Below are 16,269 nucleotides of genomic sequence, written 5' to 3'. Positions count from 1 at the left end.
GTTTTATGCAACCTTTTACATGATGGGATATTTACAAGTCAAAGAAAGAAAACGGAGCTCTCTGTACAAACAAAATCCGTCATTTAAATATAGGGTCGCTTATCCCCAGTTCCCTAGCTGGGGAAACAGAGTTCATCTGTACAGTCCAGTCAATGGGACAAAAGATCGCATGAGATGCCGCCCACTGCCGAGGGTGGTGCTCGAACCTTCGGTCAGAGCCCCAGTCACAGCAGCACGACCGGCATCCAAAGAAGTCTCTCAAGGACTGCAGCCTACGTTGCTCTCCGAAGAGACCTGAAGCCTGGTCGGTCTAGCCGCGAGCCACACTGGCTGGTTGCTTCTTCCTTCCCCGTTGGACAGCGTTAGGAGTCTCAGCCACGCAAGGTCCAAAACACAGCAAATAGAAAGCGCAAAACCAACTTAGAAAACTGCCAGGCTGCTTTCTAGCCAAGATTGTCTTCAAAAATAAAGAAAAAGAAACAGAACAAAGTTTGCCCCGATAATTTAAATCCTCTTCCGAAAGAATTAACCATGTTAGAGAAAACCAGAAATCAGAGAGCAATTGCATTTCGAAAGCGAATACGCTAGCTAGGTGTTTGACTCAAGTCGTAACATGAAAGTTGCGGTAGAAAGCTGCTTCCTGCGAAACCATATCACAAAGCGGAGCTGCAGGTGACGAAATGGCATTAAAAAAAAAGTAATGCCAAACAAAAAGGGAAAAAATGGGATATGCCAAGGGAGTTGGAGGCCAAACAAGAGGGCATATATCCCAGGGAAATTTTGGCTTAGGCCATCAGGGTTGGCATTCCCACGCCCTTTTCTTTGACGCATGTCAGATGGGAACTCCTGTAAAGCTAGGTTGCAGTTATAGTGCCTAGAATTTATTGGCTAGTGTGCCGACCGAGGCCTCATGGGTGGCACCATGAGCGATGAATGCCGGCGGCCGCCGCCAGGAGCGCTGCAAACTGGGTGGGTACCAGCCGCGCTGTCTGCTGCCTACCGCGCTCTCACATCTTCGGCAAGAGGGCTGCTTGCACCGCATTTCAGCTCTCATTAAGTCGCAACAGACCTCAGCTATAACTGAAGCCGCTGACTACAAGTTTCAGAGTGTGTGTTTTGTCTTGGACTGGAAGCGGCGCACGTATTTAACGCTTCTTGCTTGCGAAGGCTTCTGCGAAGTTTGAGCATCTTAGTCCCGGACATCCCGTGCTCGCAAAGGGAAACCCAGAATTTCTATTCTAACAACAATTAAAGCATAGGCATTTATTGATATAAAATATATTTGTAATCTCTGGAACAAAGTGAAATGCTTCATTTTTATTGACATATGGTTCTTTCTGCGCACTGTACACTTGCTGACAAGTAAACACGTACGCGCAGTTTTATTTATATATTGTATATGCGAACAACACAGGAAACAAAGTCACGCAACACTCCTCTTAGGTATATGTAATAACAAACACAGGCACATGTGGCAGAATTGCATGAACATGAGCAGAGCACAAACGATCGAGGAACTTACAGCGGCTAAGGTACATTGCGGCGTGATTGCACACAAGGTTTTGCCGAAGTCACCATCTTTTGAATAAAGAAGCTGACGAAGTTTCTTTTCTTTTTTTCTTTTTTTTTTTTTCTCAGATACACAATATGCACGAGACGCGGCCGGCCGGTTCATCGCGAGGAAGCTCGTTGGTAATGCCGCGCTTATGAAACATGCGCCTAATATATAACTGCAACCATATGACATATGTGTAGCGCGAAAGGACAATCAAGGGACACAGAAAAGGTACACAACACAGGTGCTGTCTTTAGCGCCTGATTGTGTACACTCTTCGTGCTACACACATGGAGCACCGTTACCGACTCTCCAAAGTTTCCATCTTTGTGAATATAACTGCATGCTCTAAAAATGTTTCTCGCCAACAAAAGCAGTTGCCGTTTAATTACCTTCAGTTATTTCTATCGATGCTTCGTTCCCATTGTACAGAATGCGTACTTACGTAGCATCAGATAGCGCAGTAATACGTACGCTCCTTGTTCTAGCGGTAGCCCCGTTTGCCAAAAAAGAAAGTATTCTCCGTGCACCACCGCTTTCTCTTTGGCATTTTTCTCTGCAGTTTAGTGAGAGGCACTGGGGAAACAACAATCGGGAACCACGCTTCACCACTGGCGACACAGTAAAAAAAGAAGGGATACAGGAGAGCACAGAACGGGCGCACAAAACGCGAAAAAAAAAAAAAAGAAAAAAAAAAACGATGCAATCGTCGCCGAGCAGGTAGAAGTGCGGAACGACTCGCATGAGCAAACACTTACGCCATAAATAAACTGCTGCACCTTCGTGAAAGCAAAAGACGCGCAGAAGCAGGTTTAACACGCACGCACAACACCAACAGATTGCCGTATTCTGAAGCGAGAAAACTGCGTCGTCTGCTCAAGTGGTACCCTCCCGACAAGCAGCGCCCTCTGCCGCTAACGATTGGCTTTCATTGCAAACAGCGCCATCCTCACCCATAGGGAAGCGCGGGCGCTCGTCACACTAGCCAGGATAGGCACTGTAGTTGCAGTGAAGCATACATGTGAAGATGACAGATAAACGAACAAAGGCCATTTCTACAAGCGGGTAAGACTCTGCACACAACATTGCAATTTCAGAATAGCGAAAGCAAGACAAGCGCATTCCTTCTCGGACGCACTGATTGCTCGATCACGAACATCATAGGGTGCTCCCCCACCATTGTCAACCTGTCAAGTGGGGACGGCCTACACACCGCGGTCACTCTTTTTTTTTTTTTGTTCTTTTGGCGGCTGTATAGAAGCCGAGATCTGAGAAAACTTTGAAGGCCTCAGCTCGCGAACCTGACCTTTTTCGCGTCCTATACTGTACTCTTCCGAAGTGTAGCATGCGCCTAGCTGGAAAGCCGAACGCGAGATATGGGCAATATGGGCGAGCGACTGCGAACGGGTTGCCTGCTGATCCTCCTCTCTTCGATCCCGTTTGCATGCTGCATCCCTCTCTTACTGCCGCGCATTCTGCAGTGCCATTTTAGGCTGCCACGACGTCCCTTTCTTAGCAAGCTACTCCTGCCACCTTTTTTACACTTGTTATTAATCCTCTCAGAATATGACCAAAAAAAATGTAAAAGAATGAGAGAGAGGGAGCCTGGACCAGCAAAGCTTTGCCAGGCTTAATCCAATTTAAGATAAAAAAAAGGAGCTAAACGCCCAAAATAAAAAAGACGTAATTTATAGGAAAAAAACATGGATATAAAATACACACACACACACACACACAAACACACACACACACACACACACACACACACACACACACACACACACACACACACACACACACACACACACACACACACACACACACACACACACACACACACACACACACACACACACACACACACACACACACACACACACACACACACACACACACATATATATATATATATATATATATATATATATATATATAATCATCAGCCTGACTATACCCACTGCAGGGCGAAGGCCTCTCCCATTAACCCGGTTTTGTGCTAGCTGCATCTACTTGACCCCTGCCGCCCACCTAACTTTCTGCCGCCCCCTGCTACGCTTTCCTTTCCTTGGAATCCAGTTTGTTACCCTAAGCGACCATCGGTTATCCTCTCTTCGCACTACATGTCCTGCCTATGCCCATTTCTTCTTAATTTCCACTAGAATGTCGGTAACTTGAGTTATTTCTCTCACCCACTCTGCACGCTTGTTACCCCTACCATTTTTCGTTCCATAGCCCTCTGGGTTGTCTTCAACTTAAGTAGAACTCTCTTGGTTAGCCTCCACGTTTCAGCCCCGTAGGTAAATACAGGTAAGATGCAACTGTTGTATACTTTCCTCTTGAGCGATACTGGTAAGCTGCTAGTCATAATCTGCTAGTGCTTGCAAAATTCGCTCCATCCCAATCTTATTCTTCTTGTTATTTCTTTTTCATGGCCCGGATCTGCGGTTACTACCTGTCCTAAGTAGACATATTCGCCTACTACTTCCAGTACTTCGCTACCTAATGTTAACTGCTGTTTCTTCCCGAGGCTGTTGAACATTACCTTAGTCTTCTGCATATTGATTTTCAAGCCTACCTTTCCACTTTTCCTTTCTAGGTCATCAATCATTATTTGCAGTTCATCCCCCGAGTTGCTTAGCAAGGCAATGTCATTAGCAAATCGCAGATTACTGAGGTATATATTCTCCAGTACCCTTATCGCGAACTGCTCCCATTCCAAGTCTCTAAATACTTCCTCTAAGCAAGCTATGAATAGTACTGGGGAGATTGTGTCTCCTTGCCTAACTCCTTTATTTATGGGAATTTTGTTACTTTCTTTATGCAGAACTATGATTGCTGTGCAGCCACGATATATATCTTCCAGCACTTTCACGTACGGCTCGTCTACCACCTGATTTCGCAATGCCTGCATCACCGCCGAGGTTTCAACTGAGTCAAATGCTTTTTTGTAATCAATGAATGCTATGTATAAGGGCTGATTATATTCCGAGCATTTTTCTATCACGTGATTGATGGTATGGATATGATCGATGTAGAGTACTGTTTCCGAAAACCTGCTTGATGATTTGCTTGATTGCAGTCTAAGGTTGTCCTGATTCTATTAGCAGTTACCTTAGTAAATACCTGATACGTAACAGACAGTAAGCTGATGGGTCTGTAATTTTTAAGGTCCTTAGAGTCCCCTTTCTTATGAATGAGAGTCCCCTTTCTTATGAATGAGGATAATGTTTGCATCCTTCCATGGTTCCGGTACCGTCGATGACACCAGGCACTGCGTATACAGGGAAGCCAGTTTTTCTAGCACGATATCCCCCCCGTCCTTCAGCAAATCTGTAGTTATCTGATCCTCTCCAGATGATTTCCCCCTTTTCATAGTTTCTAATGCTTTCTTGACCTCGTCCTTCGTCACTGGTGGAACGTCTGACTGTTTTTCCCTACCGCCAATCTCGTTACGGTCCTGACTAATTTGGCTACTGTAGAGATCTGTATAGAACTCCTCGGCTACTTTGACTATCTTGTCCATATTCGTGATGACGTTGCCCGCCTTGTCCCTTATCGCATACATCTGGTTTTTGCCTATGCCAAATGTCTTCTTTACCGAATTAAGGCTTCCCCCGTTCTTTACAGCATGCTCAATTTTCTCCATGTTATACTTCCTTATATCGGCCACTTTGCGCTTATTGATTAGTGTTGATATATTGGCCAATTCGATCTGGTCTGTTGGATTGGAAGCTTTCATATGTTTCATACTCTGGTGTTTCTTAATAAAATATTTCGTCTCCTTAGACAGCTTACCGGTATCCTCTTTAACTATCCTACCGCCTATACTTCTACCGCACACTCAGTAATAATATCTTTGAAATTATTGTTCATTGCTTCTAGGGTAATGTCGCCATTCTCGGTTAGAGCTGAATATCTATTCTGTAGCGAGATCCTGAACTCTTCTGCCCTCCCCCTCACCGCTAATTCGTGGATAGGTTTCTTTCTTACTAATGTGTTGCGTTCCTCTTCAGATTTAGGCTAATTGGGACCTCACCATCCTGTGGTCACTGCATCGCACTTTTCCGATTACCTCTACATCATGCATAATGGCGGGGGTTGGACACATTATGAAGTCAATTTCATTGTTAGTCTCCCCATTAGTACTATTCCATGTCAATTCCCGGTTCTTCCGTTTGCTGAAGAAGGTATTCATGATTCTTCAGTTATTGCGCTCTGCAAACTCAACTAGTAACTCTCCCCTGCTATTCCTAGAACCAATGCCATAGTCACCTACTGCCTAGTCTTCTGCCAGCTTTGTTCCTGCCTTGGCATTGAAGTCGCCCATTAGTACAGTATACTGCGTCTTTACTTTTCGCATTGCCGATTCTACATCTTCGTAGAAGCTTTCAACTGCCTGGTCATCATAACTATATGTAGTTGCATAGGCCTGTATAATCTTCAGTTTATATCGCTTATTAAGCCTAATAACGATGCCTGCCACCATCTCATTATTACTATAGAATTCATCTATATTACCCGCTATAGCTCTTATTGACAAGGAAACCTACTCCTAGTTGTCGCCTCTCTGGTAAACCTCGATAACACAGTACATTTCATTTCATTTCATTTCATTTTATTACCTTAAAGGCCCCTAAAAAGGGGTGTTACATAAGGGGTGGCAAGAGAAAAAATACATAATCACAATAACAGGAAAGTTTTGACACTATCGATGAACTGTGGTGTGCAAGTGATGAGAGCAATGTTGTCCGGAAGGCCGTTCCAGTCTGCAGCTGTTCGAGGAAAAAGGAATTTGAAAACGTGACGGTACGTGAACGTGGACGGGCAACTTGTAGCTGATGGCTGGTGCGATGAGATATGCGTGTGGGGGGAAGAATATAAGGTGCGATGCGAATAGGACTGTGGAAAAGTTTGTGAAATAAAGATAGGCTGGCAATGCGACGACGGAGCGATAAGGGGGATAATCCGGATGCTGTTTTTAAGGAGGAAACGCTAATTTCATAAGAATACGATGAATGAATAAAACGAGCGGCGCGATTTTGAACAGATTCGAGGGCACTAATGAGGTAAGCTTGATGAGGATTCCAAATGGGCGATGCAAATTCTAGTTTGGACCTGACGAATGATTTGTAGGCTAATAACTTTACGTGTTCGGGAGCATGATGAAGATGGCGCTTTAAGAAACCTAACGTCCTGTTAGCTGACGATATTAACATGCATACTCCAAGAAAGATCGCTACAAATTGTTATGCCTAAATACTTATATGATGGAACTAGCTGTACGGGAACTTCAGAGATTACGTAAGGAAAAACAAGAGGGTTACGGCGACGGTTAATAGACAAAAGATTACACTTACGTGGGTTAAGTTCCATTAGCCACTCGTTACACCAGTCTTGAACAGCATTAAGATCGTTTTGAAGAGAAGATTGGTCAGCGGTGGTGAGAATAGCACGATACAGTACACATTCGTCAGCAAACATACGTATGTTAGATGTTACGTTTGAGGGCAGATCATTAATGTATATTAGAAAGAGTAGCGGACCAAGCACAGACCCCTGGGGGACGCCTGACGTTACTAAGAGTGAGTTAGAGTTCACATTGTTAATGGAGACAAACTGAGAACGATTAGTTAAGAACTCTTCAATCCACTTCAATATATCGGGGTGTAAATTTATTCGGGAAAGTTTTATCAGTAGGCGTTTATGAGGTACTTTATCAAAAGCTTTAGCGAAATCTAAAAATATGACATCAGTTTGTAGGTTAGAATCAAGGTTAGCATGCAGGTCATGAATGAATGTAGAAAGTTGGGTCTCGCAGGAGTAACCTCGGCGAAAACCGTGCTGAGCAGGATGGAAAAAATCGTTGGAATCAAGAAATGCCATGATGTGGGTATAGATGACATGTTACATGATTTTGCAAGGGATACTAGTTAGCGAGATGGGACGGTAATTTAGCGGTGAGTTCTTGTTACCTGATTTGTAGACTGGAACAACCTTCCCATGTTTCCATTCTTTGGGCAGCTGACCTGTGAGGAGTGACTGAGTGAATAACAAGCACAACAGGGATGAACATATATCTTTGGTGTTAATCAGTATTTTGGCACTGATATTGTCAATTCCAGCCGAGGATTAAAGTTTAATGTTTTCTATTAGTGACAAAATTCCTGTTGAAGAAAATGTAAGAGAGGGCATGGTATCCTGGATAATAACCGGGTTTGAAGGAAATATCGGATCTGTTTCATTGGTAAATATGGATGAAAAGGCTGTGTTGAACATATTGGCGCATTCAGTTTCACAGATGGTAGCACCTGATGCGTCGGTGAGGGAAATAGTGCGTGTGTGCTGGGGGTTAATGAGTTGCCAGAACCTTCGGGGGTTAGTAGTCAACATTTTGGGCAGATCGGTATGGAAAAACGTGCGTTCAGCTTCTCGAATGTTTAATAAATACGTTTTTTCAGCTGCGTAATATTTGTTCCAAGCGTTTTGACTAGGGCGTGACTTGGCCGAACGGAAAAGACGCTTCTTTTTATTTTCAAGACGTTTGAGTGTGTTTGTGAACCAAGGGTTTTGAGGGTTAGATCGTATATTTATGTTGGGAATAAACCTGTCGACCAAATCTTCAATTTTCTTCTTAAACATGAACCAGTTTTCGTGGACGGATCTTTGATGAAAGTTAAATTGGAAGCCTGGTAAAAATGCACAAAGTTCATTATTTATAGCAATATAGTTCCCTTTATCGTAAAGTCGGATTGTTCGCTTACATGTTGCGCGTGAAGATGGTTTAATCGTGAAGCCGGCATGTATGACTTGGTGATCGCTGATACCTGGTAGATAGGTGATAGAATGAACGTATTCAGGGCTATCCGTTAATATTAGGTCGAGAATGTTAGCGCAGACATACGTTTGCACGGGTTGGTTCGAATATTAGTTGAACGAGATTAAAATTAAGGCAAACGTCAAGAAAATCATTAGCATCCCTGTTACCTGTAGCGGTTAGATTATGCCAGTCGATACTGGGAAAATTAAAATCTCCGAACAGGATAGTGCATGTGTTAGGGTGCTTGGTTTTAATTTCATTTAATGCGTGATTAAGTTTTTGAGGAAAGTCTGGGCTGCTAGGAGGCCTGTAGCAAACGCCTATCACAACTGACTTTGGTGAGGCATGACACAAGACCCATAATATTTCAATATCCGATGAAAGGTGAATGGCCGTGCATGATAGCTCCTGTGCAGTTGCAATAAGTACCCCCCTCCCCTTCTATCTGGACGATCTTTACGGAAAACACGGAATTTGGGCAAGTCGGCAAGGACTTCACTATCAGAAACGTCACTACTCAGCCACGTTTCTGTCAAGATTAGTAGGTTGCTGGCGGATGATGTGACGATATTGGAAATAATGTCGCGCTTTGAAATCAAACTTCGGATGTTAGTAAAGATCGCTGACAATGAAAGTGCTTGTTGTGCATGTTTAGAACAGCCTGTCGATTGGTGATGAGGTGGTTGCTATTTTACCTCTTTTACGGTTTGTGAGGATTCATCGAACGTGTATCGTTTGGGACCAATGTGTAAAGTTTTGAAGCGCAAGGAGAACTTGTCGGTTACCGATCTGGCAAAGGCTACAAGATGTTTGCGAGCGTTACGTACAGGAAGGGAAAAATCTTCGCCAATACTGTAGTCAGTGCCTTTTAGTTTGGTGCCTAAGGAAAGGATGTTTTCTTTGGTTTTGGATGAGGTGAATTTCACGATAATCGGCCTTTTACGATCAGTGGAGTGGCGTCCAAGGCGGTGAGCACGCTCGATTAGATTAGGTTCGATGGCAAAATCTAGTTGGGTGGAGCAATGGCGAATGACTGTTTCTTCCGAGCCTGCATATGTTTCAGCGGGGTTAGTGTCGGGTATGTTGTAAAATATGAGGTTGTTGCGACGAGAGCGATTTTTTCAGCATCGTCCATACGTGCTTCCAGCTTGTCAATCTTGCAGGTAAGTTCAAAGTTTTCAGGGCGTCTATTTCGGAATGGAGAGTGGAAAGTGAAGCGTAGTGTGATTCCAGAGCGTCCACGCGTTTGTTTAAGTCCCTTAAGGTTGTTTCAGCAGTCTTCAGTTGTATTTTAATGTCCTGTAGATCGCAAATTACTGTAGCTTGGCCGGCAGTTAGTTTCTGGAGCTCGGAAAGTACGCTGTCGGTATGGTCGGGGCCGGGGTTAGTTTCGACATCCCCTGACAATAGCAAGAGAAGACGGATAACACGCAAACATTCGGCAACAATATCACAGCAGCACTGAGGGCTCGGCAGCTGCATTAAGAAGTAGCTACTGTTTTTTTTAGCAAATAGGGAAAACTTATTACTAACCTGCATTGTGAAAAGCAGAGGATTAGTAGACTGCGCTGTCGCACAGCTACCGAGCCCACAGAGCGGCGGTGATGACAGCATGCTCATTATAAAGATCAGATGTGTTGATGTTCCTGGTGATGGGGCTGGCCAATGAAGATCCTCGATGACGTACTCTGGCGGCGGTGAAGGCAGGAGCAACAATGGTGATCGCGCAGGTTGACAAAAAATTTCATCTTCATGGCGCAACAGGGTCACGGGAGAGACGGACGTGCAGGCTGCAGACGGCACAGCGGCGAGAAGCAGGTGAAGTGCGAGGGTAAATACCTGCATTGTGAAAAGCAGGTATCCTTCCTTCAGTACAGTATATGCCTCATTCGGCCTCCTAACCTCACTAAGCCCTATTCCTAGTTCCTAATCTCACTAAGCCCTAGTTCCTCTAACAGCAGTGCTAAACTAGCTTCACTAGCTAGGGTTCTAGCGTTAAACGTTGCCAGGGTCAGTTTCCAATGGCAGCCTATCCAGCGGAGCCAGGAATTCTTAGCACCCCCTGCTGCGTCACAGGTCTGACCGCCGCCGTGGTCAGTTCTTCCGCAGCCGCTGGTGACTGAGGGCCGGGGTTTTATGGAGTTTATCATGGAGGAAGGAGACAACTTAGGAGAGGCCCTTGCCATTCCCAATGCATTGGAGATAGTGTGGCGGAATTCAAAATTTAGGGTTATCAAAGTCAGGCCATTAGCAACGGCGACGCTGTTGCTATAAAACTCGGGCCACTAGCAACAGCGTTGCTAAGGGCCCTGGGTACGTGAGCGTCGCGGAGAAAGAGAATGCGGAGGGTAAAGGAGGAGGAGAGGCGTTGCAGCATCCGGTCGCGGCGCGGCCGCGCCGGCTTCAAAAAAATGACGTCAGGGCCTCTCCTAAGTTCTTTCCTTCCTCCATGGTGTTTATCATGAGAGGTTGCGGCCAATTACTTCACCAGGGTGGGCAACTCCTGTTCTGGTGAGGGAGTGCGTTGCCGGAGGTGTTCACCGGCATTAGGTCGCACCCCAAACCTGTTTATGCAATTCCATCGACACGCGCGGATTTTTTTTTTTTTTTTTTAAATTCGGTGGAGAATTGCGCGGCACCGGGATTTGAACCCCGCTCCTCTTGCATGCGAGGCGGATGTTCTATCGCTACGCCACCGCTGCACTACAATGCAACGCATATACAAAACCTACCTTAAATATACATAAGTAAACAAAGGACACAACTGCCTAGTTGCAACAAGTAGTTATATGGAATAGAAAAAGGACAAAGAAACAAAAACGAGAGAACAAAAACACAAAAAGATAAAGAGGTCCAGGAAAGAAGGATGCACACAAGAAAACGTCCGTGGGTATAGCCAGAAACTGCAAAAGAAGAGCGAACAGAAACACAAAAATTGTGCATTAAGGATTAGCCAATACACAATAATATAACTTTATATAGAATTTGCTAAACACACTTCAGCCTAGAAAAAATACATATATTACTCCCCCCTTAAAAAAAGCATCGCCTCGATGTTCCAAAGCAAAGCAACTTAAACATAAGCAATGCATAAGCAATGCAATGCAACGCAAACAATACAGATTCTTTAACGCGCGTAATATGGCTTCAGTCGTACAACATGTACAATTTCTAGGCGTGCGCGTCGCCGTTGTGATGCTGATGTTCCTTCGGAAATGACTTCATAGTCCAGTGGTCAGACGCGGCGAATGATTTTGTACGGTCCAAAGTATCGACGCAACAACTTTTCACTTAGTCCGCGACGGCAAATTGGTGTCCAAACCCACACTTGGTCTCCTGGATTGCATTCTGCGTGGCGTCGTCGTAAGTTGTATCGTCGGCTGTCGGTGCGCTGTTGGTCTTTGATACGCAGCCGTGCGAGTCGTCGGGCTTCCTCTGCACGCTGCAGGTAGGCGGCGACGTCAAGGTTGTCCTCGTTGGTTACGTGCGGCAGCGTTGCGTCGAGCGTCGTCGTGGCCTCCCTGCCGTACACAAGCTTGAACGGGGTCGCTCTGGTCGTCTCCTGGACTGCCGTGTTATACGCGAAGATCACGCACGGCAAGATGGCGTCCCAGGTCTTGTGTTCAGCGTCGACGTACATGGCGATCATGTCCGCTATCGTTTTGTTCAGGCGCTCCGTAAGGCCATTGGTCTGGGGATGGTACGCAGTTGTTCGTCGATGGCTTGTATGACTGTATGGCTTGCGTCAACTCTGCCATAAACGCCGTTCCCCTGTCCGTGATGAGCACTTCTGGGGTGCCGTGTTGCAAAAGAATTTGTTCGACAAAAAATTTGGCGACTTCTGCCGCGGTACCATTTGGTAGTGCTTTTGCTTCGGCGTAACGGGTAAGGTAGTCAAAAACGCTTCCTTGAAAATCTCCCAATCCTTCATAGCTGCCTCATGATTTTCGAACCAAACTCGGGCATGTCCTTGAAGAACAAAGTAGACTTGCCTTAGTTTCACGGCGTCGTTCCAGCCATTGAATTCTGCCACACGGTCGAAAAGGTCCATCCAGTCTTCTGCATCTTCGTCCGGTCGTCCATGGAAGCAGGGGGGCTCACGGGGTTGAACGAAAACAACCGGTGCTGTAGGCTGGGCCATTGTCAGCGTCTATGCCTTCCGAGATCGAATGGGGTCCGGCAGCAGACCATGTTCAGGTTGGAGCCCTTGAAGCCGGCGACTGGTTCGGTGGCCTGTTGGCTGTTCCTCGGGTAACAGGAACAAGGCTGGGGTCTTCGCTTGAAGGATCAAGGGCAGCACCTCCACCAGATGTCACATAGTGGTGACAAGGTCGATGACACAAATGAAGGGTCGATGATTGCACTGAAGAAACTCTTTATTGGGCTGACTTGCGCCCGCAAAATACTAAGTAACTCGGCGGCGGCGATAGCAACAAACGTGCTCGTCGATCGTCGAACAAAGAATGTCCGTCACGCTCGTCAGTGCTCAATTTAAAGGCTGCTTAGAACAATCTAGATGACGTCGCAAACTGCTACTAGTGCACCCTGGAACATTGTGGAAACATACGCAAGTGATCGGAATCTTCGAGACAGATATTGGCGCATCTTTCGCGACAAAGAAAATGATAACGCGTCGTATCGCGACAACGAGCATGAACAAACACGGGATACAGAATTGATACGCGTGCCAGAATCACAATAATAAGGCCGCATGCCGGAGGCTGTAAAAAAACAGCAAATACAGTTTTAAAGTTTCGCGGCAATATATATAAAGCGGTTACCAAAGTCTGAAATGAAATGAAAAAAAAAGAAAGCATTGAAAAGTGTCGCGCATACAAAACTAGTGGAGACACAGACACACAGAACATCGCGCATAAAATCCTTGACAGCTCCTGTCACCTGTCACTAGACCACTACTACACTGTCTCGAGTGACAGGAGGGTCTAGAACATTTGGATTTACAAAACCCTGGATGGTCTGCCTTTGCCGGCAGACCATCCAGGTACAACTTCCCAGGTGTTCCGAATGTAGACGTTTTCCAAATACCACGGTGCCTGGTACTTTCTGTTCTGCTAAAGGCCTTGCGGCGGGACTTCGATCGTGCCGCATTTGACTCCCTTCGCTGCGCGCACTTCGCTTGGGCTCCTTTTACGCGAGCTCTGTCTGCCCTGTGTATCAAGCGACACATGCAACCTGCCAAGAGACAACGACCTGAGTGTCTTGAGGTACTGGTAGCCATGCTCGAAGAATATAGGGGCCTTGTACCTCTACATCTGCGAAGGCGGCCTAACACTGATAGTGCCGCAGGGTATTTTCGTCGACGTGGCACGCGCTTTACTTGTGCGCCTTTCTTGCGGAAGCTATGCACCATTCGTAGGAAGCGACACATTTTTCCTTTTAAGGGACAACATCGAGTTTCCTATGTTAGAGAAAGACATGTTAGAAGTGCTGAGGGGTCTCGAGCGTTTAGAAAAGCGTCTACGGCTTGACTTCGATTGCGCCGCAGTTGGCTTTTGCCTCCGCTACACGCGCTTGGCTTCCTTTCTTTTCAAGCGACAGCTAAACACCCTCTTTCGCAGCCCCCTCATGCCACCTCTCATTAGACTACTGTGGTGTCTGGAGACACAAGTAGACCTTTTCTTTGAAAATTTAGTTCCACAAAAGCCCCTACGGCCTGAGTCTGCTATCACAGTAGCTGGGTTTAACCTTTGCTCCGCGCGCTCCGCCTTTGCTCCTTTCACGCGGTAGCCATGCACACTCCGTAGCAAACGACACATCTCACCCGACAAACGACAACTACCGGCGTGTTTCATGTTAGGGGAAGACATACTCGAAATGCTGAGGGGTCTTGAACACGCTGTAGTTGCTGATCGATTCTTCAGGCAGTTGGTCGCGTAGCTGGAAGGCGTACCGGCTGTACAGCTCAGATGGTCTAGGGTCAAGTGCTTCTGGAGAAGTTGCGGAACCGAGACCTTCGACACTGCCTGCGCGCTGGTTGCACCGAAGACTCCTGGAGAAGTCATCTATCAAGACTTAGTCACATGACTAAGCGTCAGGAGGAGCGCGCGCTTCTTCACTTCGTTGGAGACGTCGTTTGCAACGTAGTAGAAATTGAGGCGGTGCATCCACGAAGACCAATTTCTGCCATTAAACGGCTCGATGGCGTCGTGCATCGTTCTAGTAGCCATGGCCTGACTTTCGACTGCGTCTGCTCTAAATCCTGCTTCTCGTCGCCAGTGTTACATTCCGGGCGTGGGAGCTCCGTGAGCGAGGACCCAGGAGACTGCGTTCATTGCGCTTTGGAAGAGAGGGGAAGAGAGGGAAAGAAAGAAACGTGAGCGCTTGTAAAGAAGGCATTGCTTCTCGTGCCTTGGTCGCGCACACGGTCCGAGGGCGGTCGAGTTCCAAGGAACGTACGGCTCGGGTTTCGTTGGCCCGCGCGTCGTCGTCGTCGCGGGCAGTGGGGAGTCGGGACCCCTGCTGGTCTTTCCGAAGCGGCCGGCTCGCGCGTGCAAGGAGGAATTGCAACTGGAGCGGCCGTGCGTCCGTTTGCTAGGAGGCGGTGTGGCTGTGCGTCGGTTCGCTAACACAACAATAATTACTCATGCAATTGGTATGACTGACAGGTCGTGCGGACACTTTTGCCGACATGGTCTGTCTAGGCTCTGTCTGCTCCAAGGGATGTCTCCGCGTTAATATCTAGCATGTGCTGCAGCTCGAGGTGATGCGGCCGCGCGTTAGCATAGAGAGGCGGGTCCTGATCGAGTGACAGTTTGGGGCTCTAGGTTCCTAGTATAAAGCAGTGTTTCTCAAATGGGGACCACCGGCCCCATGCAGAGGGTCCGCAAAAACCCCAGCGTACATCCCCCCCCTACACACACACACACACACACACACACACACACACACACACACACACACACACACACACACACACACACACACACACACACACACACACACACACACACACACACACACACACACACACACACACACACACACACACACACACACACACACACACACACACACACACACACACACACACACACACACACACACACACACACACACACACACACACACACACACACACACACACACACACACACACACACACACACACACACACACACACACACACACACACACACACACACACACACACACACACACACAAAAGGTCGCACCCTATTTCTGACCTGGCTAGACAGTTTTGCAGGGTTCAAAACACGTAGGTTCAAGCCGACTTTAGTTTATCAGAGCAAAAGAAATGCTAGAGCAGTGCGGAAAAGGAGATCTAGACAGTGAGAGGGAAGAGTGATCGAGCGTCTATGGCATTCGTTGATGCCGGCTTATGTGAAACTCGAGCTGGCTGCACTGCTCACGACTCACCTGTGTACGAGGAGCGAGCGGCGCGGTGTTGAGACCCCTATGTAGCGGCATGCTTGCAAACACAGGCGCCGACGCGTCGCCTCTTCGACACGTCCTCTGCATGCAGTGGCGCGCTGCTTATCAAGTTTTTTAGAGGCCACTTTAGCCTTGCCAGCGGTCCGCACAATAAAGCCCCCCTCTTCACCGGTCACAAGAGGTCCGTGGCTGAGAACCACTGGTGCAAACTTTACATGCGCATTCACAGACATCACCAGTAATTTCCCTGAGCGTTCCTTTTTCTGGCAACTCATAACGACTTTTTTTAACACTGATGACTGCCAGAAGTACTACTGCTCCTCTTGCTCAACACTGAGCCCCAAGAAACCTCTGGACGTCACTTTTACTAGCCTGCATCTTACACGCACCGGAGGCGATTAGGCAGCCTGTCTCAGCTTAGGGGGGCAGTAAGTGATGACCCGTGCGCTGCTGTGTCATGAGGAGAAGCCAATCAAAATAGGTA

General features: G+C 46.9%; 1 pseudogene; it reads right to left on the bottom strand.

Annotated features, from left to right (window-relative positions):
- Positions 1–8,606: 8,606 nt before the first annotated feature.
- Positions 8,607–10,013, bottom strand: LOC146172490 (uncharacterized; annotated as a pseudogene).
- Between the last annotated feature and the right edge of the window lie 6,256 nt (positions 10,014–16,269).

This window comes from Amblyomma maculatum, unplaced genomic scaffold (assembly GCF_055883805.1).
Source record: "Amblyomma maculatum isolate TAMU_Amacu unplaced genomic scaffold, ASM5588380v1 scaffold_13, whole genome shotgun sequence".
NCBI classification, from domain to species: Eukaryota; Metazoa; Arthropoda; class Arachnida; order Ixodida; family Ixodidae; genus Amblyomma; species Amblyomma maculatum.
Note: the sequence above shows the minus strand (reverse complement) of the source record. Positions and strands in the feature narration are given on the sequence as shown.